The sequence below is a fragment of the Panthera onca genome, chromosome E1 (genome assembly GCF_046562875.1).
Source record: "Panthera onca isolate mPanOnc1 chromosome E1, mPanOnc1 haplotype 2, whole genome shotgun sequence".
NCBI classification, from domain to species: domain Eukaryota; kingdom Metazoa; phylum Chordata; class Mammalia; order Carnivora; family Felidae; genus Panthera; species Panthera onca.
The window spans coordinates 30,063,779-30,069,602 of record NC_138352.1 but is presented as its reverse complement, the minus strand read 5'-3'; positions in this window follow the sequence as shown (position 1 = coordinate 30,069,602).

The window sequence follows — 5,824 nt, the reverse complement described above, 5'->3', positions numbered from 1 at the left end:
GGCCGGCGCACACGCTCACGCGGGGCGGGGGCCGGGCCGAGACCCGGGCACCCCTCCACCGGGGGGGGCGGGCGCGCGGTCGCGGGGCAGCCAACGACGGACGAGCCGAGACCCGGCCCACGCCCAGGCGCGCGCGCGCCAGAGCGGGGGGTGGGGTGGGGGCACGGCGGAGGAAGGGGACGGACGATCCCCCCCGTCTGCACACAACACCGCCGCCGGGCCGGACGGTGGCGGCGGACACGGAGAGGAGGCCGCAGCGGGCCTGGGAGGCGCCCACACACCAGAGCGCGCCACCGGGTTTGGTAACCGAACAGAGGAGGCCACGACACGGACCGCCTGGCGGCAAGGGCAGCGAGGCGCCAGCGAAGAGCGACGGGGAAACAGGGCCGCGGGCCCAACGGCAAAGGAGCCCCACACGGGTTTCCAAACCAGACGCCTCGAGGGAGCAGAGCCAAGTCGCCACCGGGGCGCGCACGGGGTCCCACCGCCCGAGGCCTCCAGCACAAGGGCGGTCCCGTGGCACCCCCGGACGCCGACGCGGCCCGCCCCCCTCAGCGAACCCTGGGGGCAAACCCTCGCAGAGGGCCCTCCGGCCCTGCCACCCGCAGCAGCCGCGCGACCGGCCCCTGGAACGCTCTCCCGCACGCGCGGCGACCCACCAACCGCGCCCCACCCACCCCGGCCGGACCCCCGACGCGCGCAGCCGGCGCCCCTTTCTCTCTTCTTCCCCCCCTTCCTTCACTCACACGCGAGTGGGGCCGACAGCACTCCGCCCGGGACCCGGCCCCCCAAGAGCCACAGCGGCCCAAGGCGGGGGGCGGGCACCCGACAAACGGCGAGGCCTGGTCTCGGTCCCGACACGGTGACGGGGGGAGGGAGAGGAGAAGAGGCGGACGCGCGCTCGGTCGTCCAAGCCGAGGCAGGGTGGGAACCAAAAGCAGCACAGAACGGAAGGTGGGCCGGAGGCTGCGGGGAGGGGGCACGCACGAAGCGAGGACCAGACAGCGCGTGCGCGGAGGAGGGCACGGGCTCGGGGAAGGGCGCGCCAACGGAGACGCGAGCCGGGCCACCGGGTAAACATGCACGGGATCCCACCGCCACCAGCACGAGGGCGGTCCCGCGACGCCCGCGGCGCCAGCCGGCCTCAGCACCCTTAGCGAGCCTCCCCACGAGCCAGGCCCCCCCCCCACAACGCACAGCGCTGGGGTCCGGACCCACGGGACCCCCGCCGCGGGAGCCCGTCTCCAACCTCCATCCGTTCGGTCCATCCCGGAGCCACGCCCCAGGGAAGCGCCTCCCAAAGCCAGGCGCGGCCCCGACCCGCGCCCGCGCGCCACCCGCCAGCGGCAAAGCCCGGAACGGGAGGCGGGCGGGAGACAGCCGCCGCTCGCGCGGCGCAAGGGGGGGGCGGGGCGCGCAGGGGCGCCCCAAGCCCCTCGGGACACACACCGCCACGGGAGAGGCGGGGGGACGCCGCGCGCGTGCGCGCGCGCTCGCACACCACACGCCCGAGGCACACGGGCCCCGGCACCGGACACCGGCCAGGCCTGGCGGGACCCTCCCCCGACTCAGAGGGGGGAGGCGCAGGCCGCGGTAGGCGAAGAGCGGCGCTCGGCCCCACCGCGGGGCCGACAGACCTCCTCTCGCGCGGGAGAGAAGGCTCCGCCTAACACGCACAAGGGCATGCAGTCACCCTGACACAGGTGGCCACTACGCGCACAGGAGGGGGCAGCGACTGGGGGGTTCCGGTACCCCAAGGCACCCTCTCGGATCGCTAGAGAAGGCTTTCTCACCAAGGGCGCACCGCCCCCCACCCAATTCGTCCCCCCCATCGGGACCCGCCAGATAAAAGGCGTTTCTTCCCGGGGCCACCAGGGCCCGGGGCGGGGGAGAAAGGTCCACGGCAACGGAGTGACACAGGGCATTCCTGAGCATTCGCGGTCAGGGCCCACAACGAGGGCCACCTGCCTTCCCCACGCGCGGTTGCTCGTGTCGCCGCCCGGAAGGAGCGCCGCGCCTCCGGGTGAGGCCCGAGAAAAACCGAGGCAAAACACCGGCAGCAACGCGCTGGGCAAGAAACCGACAGTCCTCGCTCAGAGGGAGTTTTGGCCAAGCGCCACGGCGCCGGCTCGGCCCGCCACGATCACTCAACTCGCCCCACCAAGTCAGCCCCCCGCACCCCTCCGGGCAACAGCGGCCCGTTGCGGGGCGGGGACGACAAGGCGCCCGCTCCCCGCAGCGGGGGGAACGGGTGTGCCTCCCTTCACCGATTCTGCCACCCGCCCACCTCGGGCAACTCCGCCAACGGCGGCGACCCAAAGGGGGGTCCGCTGGGAACAGGGAACGGCGCCACCACTCGGCTTCAGGCACCTGAGACGACCTGGAGCGCTCCAGGGGCACCACGGAGGGCCAGGCGCCACGCGCTCAGCACGCCCAGGCGGCGAGCAGCGTGGCGTCGGGTGCAGCCCCCCCACCACAGGGAGGCCGCCCACCACAACACAGCCAAGAGAGGCCAGCGAGAGTGTCCGCTGCGTCAGCCGACCCCGGCCCCGCAGCGACGGGAGGCCGGGATCGGGCCGGAGTCCGCACCCCTCTGCAACCCCCCGCGCCGCCCACAGGCGGGAAGGAGGAGCATGGGGCCCGCAGGCAGAACGAGAAGAGCGGTCCCACTCACCAGGAGTGTCCGTCCCTCGTCTGACACGGCTTAGGCCCGGCCCGGGAGAACGCGACATCACCACATCGATCGGTTACCGCCACACGAGGCAGTCCTGGGGTGAGGAGGGGGCTGGGGAAACGCCCGGCGAGGACAGCGACCAGAGGAGGACCTGCTTCAGCCTCGCCAGCACCCCTCCCCCACCTCTCCCAGGGAACAGGCAGCCGGACAACCCACAAGGGGAAAAGGGAACGCCTGACACGCGGCACGGAGCCTTGCGAGGGTGGGTTTGTCACGGCCACGGCCGGGTGCCCGCAGCGGGGAGCGCACGGGGTAGAAGACCCACGCCGCCTCCCCACGCCGCCCTCGGGTGCCAGAGACCGGAGGTGGCGCCACAGCCTGAACCACACCTGGATGCACGAGAGCCGGCGCGCAGGCCCAGGCAGACGGCTCGAGCAAGCAGGCGGGCAAAGGGCGGAGTCGGGCTCGGCTCGGCGTCACCGCCAAGCCCGGAGCCACGCCAGCCAGCGGCGACGAGGCCCAAGTCTCTCTTACAGGATGACAACCGCCACACCAGAACGTGTCAGCACCTACCTGGCAGCAAAAAGTACCTCTTTCAGGAGACAAAAATAACCGCGTTGGCAGGCGGGGCCGAGCCACAGGTCACTGGGACCTTCTGGGACCCTGGCCCGGCCACGGGCCCCAAGCATCTTCCCATCACCGCCAAGCAACCCCACCCCCCCCGGAAGTCCCCGGGGGCCATCTGGTCGACCCCGGGACCGACCGACCGACCGACCGACCGACCGGGGAATCGCGGGATGGGGGGGGGGGGATGGCCGGGTAGGCCCTGCCCCGTTACACGTTCGCCCGTCCACGGGTCGTCTCCGGGTCGGGACTTAGAAAAATAAAACACTCCGCGCTGTCGCCTGCGGAAGCCTCCCCGGACCTCGCAAGACCGGCCCCATGCCAGTCCCCGACCCCCGGCTGGGACTGTTTTGGGGGGGGGGGGTCTGAATTGCGCGGAGGCGCCCCCGACGACCGGACCTCAACGGGGATCGCGGGCGCGCCGGCGTTGGCGCCCTATACGTGCTTCCCCTCGCGGCCCGGTCCCCAACTCCGCAGCGGGCCTCGGAAAATCTGGGGAGAAAATCGGGTCCAACGACCGGGAGCACCACGCGTGCCCACGCCCGGGCCCATCGCGCCCTCCGCGGGCTTCCCCTCAAGGCTCAGGACGGTCCTCACCGGCCCGGCCCGGCCCGGCCCAGCCCGGCCCGACCGCGAAGCGGGAGGGAAGACAAAAGACGCCTGGCAGGGAAGGACCGACGAGCGACCCACGGGGCCACAGTCTCCGGGTGGCGGCCCCGGACGGTCCCCGCGGTCGGGGGGGGGGGGGGTGGGAGGGGAGGAAAGCACCGGCGGGTGCTGGTCGACCCGTCCGGGCAGCCCCCCACCCTGGCTCGCTCCCAGGGAGCGCCGCCGCTACTCCCCCATATACCCGGAGGTTCAATCTCCGGCAAGTGCACCAGCCGCCGGCGTCCCGACGACAGCGGGACGATCACGCCAACGTCGCCGGCCTTCTGGAACTCCGCCCCGGGCACCGCGGCCGAATCGCATCCCTTGCCGACGTCGCCGACGCTCCGGAGGGGAAACGCTATATAAAAGCGGCCGCCAGGTGGCGCCCGACAACCGACCGAAACGTCAGCGGGGACAGCTCGCGATCTCGGGGCCGAGAGGGCGCACAGCCGGCGGCCCGGCCGCCCGATCTCGTCCCGGCCCACTCCGGATGCCGCCTCTCGGTCCCAGGCCGGCGGAGGGCGTCCGCCTCGGGAGCTCCCGGCCGGCCGGCACGGCGCGACCCCGGCAGCCCAAGGGACACTCGAAAAATGCATCGGGGCGGCTGCCGCTGAAAAGGCGGGGGGGGGGGGGGGGGGGGCAGACCGGCCACTCGACTCCCCGGCCGGCCGAGGCGGACGTGCGCGGAAAATTCCCCGCACACACCGGGCGGGCCGGGCACGGGCGGCCCAGAGCGGCCCAGGCGGCGCCCGCGCTCCCGGGAGGACTTAGACACATTTCGGCGGGCAGGAAGGGAGGGAGGGAGGGAGAGACGGACGGTAAAACCGAAACCACGCGAGAGAGTACTCCCAGAACAACAACGGACGGACGAGCCGTTTTTATTCTATTGGGTCAAGCGGGGGAGCGTCTCTCTCGGAAACATAACAAACCAAGCTGCGGGGGGGGGGGGGGGACAGAAAGAGGGTGATGGATAAACGAACGACCACGGATAAAGCTTAAGCAAAGTCCTTCGCCGCACGGGGCCACGACGAAGTCCAAAGACCACAAACAGGTACGGGGAACATGGGTGCAAGTGCACCGCGTGGCAAGCGACAAGAATATGGCTTTCACCATTACTGTCCTCAATAAACACCACTACGGGCGGCGGTAGCGCCGGGGGGGGGGGGGGGGGGGGGGATGGAGAACGGAAGGAGTTAATAGCCACTCACTAAAAAATGTCCCGGTTCCCAGAGGACCCTACAGTCCAAAGGGGGGGGGTGGGCCCCCGCAGGGAAAAGGAAGGTGTCACCGAGACACACCCTATGCCTCCACCCTCTTAGGGTTTGCAGGTGACCCTGAGGGTGACACTGACATGAGACAGGTTAACCGTACAAGGAGCCAACAAATTGATTTCCTACAAGTTTCACGTGACAGGTAGAGCCCCTCCTGAGGAAACCAAGACCCTGAGAAGTGGCCAAACCTAAACGCTTGTATATTGGGTTGAACAAGGAGAAGCGACGGTGGACGACTAACTGAACTACGTGGGGAGGCTAAAGGATGATGAGGATTTTAAAACCAACCAACCAACCAAGATCTGTTCTCCTCTAGAATTCTCTCCACTTCTCCCCCTGTCCTTGAGGATAAGAATGTCACTCCCCTGGTGGCATAGGAAAGACGGGGGGGGGGGGGGGGGGGGGGCGGGGGGGGGCACTTCCAGGGAGAAAAGGAGGAGAGTGCTCCGTGCATGCTTCTTGCACCTGCTGGGCAGGAGGGTAGGGGTGGGTGGTTTACTTTGCTTGCTTGCTTGCTTGCTTGCTTGCTTGCTTGCTGCTGCTTTTTGAAAGCTTCTCTAATGTTTCCTTTACATCTAAGTCTTCCTTTCCAGTTTGGCTTTGGACA